The following is a 562-nucleotide window of genomic DNA, read 5'->3' on the forward strand; positions in this document are numbered from 1 at the left end:
GGGGGGGGTATTAGACAAACAACTCCAACATTCCAACACTGATGCATCACAACAGCAAGCACCAAGCCAAGGACAAAGACAATCACACTGTCCTCACTCAATTAAATCAGCCTTCAATACCTCATTGTGTTCATCAAACATGAAGCTTCACTAATGACTTCAAGGGCAATTCACTTCCACTCAACCAATCTCAGGCTGCAAGTTGCTCTATTCTGTCATTGTGCTCTATAGTGTTCAGTTTTTCATCCTGTGTTGCTTGGCTAATAAGCAACACAGATAGCCTTTGTATTCTCCTTTTCTTTTGGCCCGCGTGCCTTTGATTCCTCTAAGAGTTTGTTAGTTTGTTCCTTCTATATTTAGTTAGTTAGTTATTCTAGTTTCCTTTCCTATAAATAGGATTTGACTTTTCTCTTTTTGTAATTAAATTTAATTAAAATTTCAATATAGAAGATTCAATTTTCATATATCTTCTTCATCATTTTGTTTTCCCTTCATCTTTCTTTCATCTTGTAGTGTTATTCACTTCAATTCATATTCAAGAAAGCTTCTTGGCATTCTTTTA

This window comes from Lupinus angustifolius, chromosome LG16, assembly GCF_001865875.1.
Source record: "Lupinus angustifolius cultivar Tanjil chromosome LG16, LupAngTanjil_v1.0, whole genome shotgun sequence".
NCBI classification, from domain to species: Eukaryota; Viridiplantae; Streptophyta; class Magnoliopsida; order Fabales; family Fabaceae; genus Lupinus; species Lupinus angustifolius.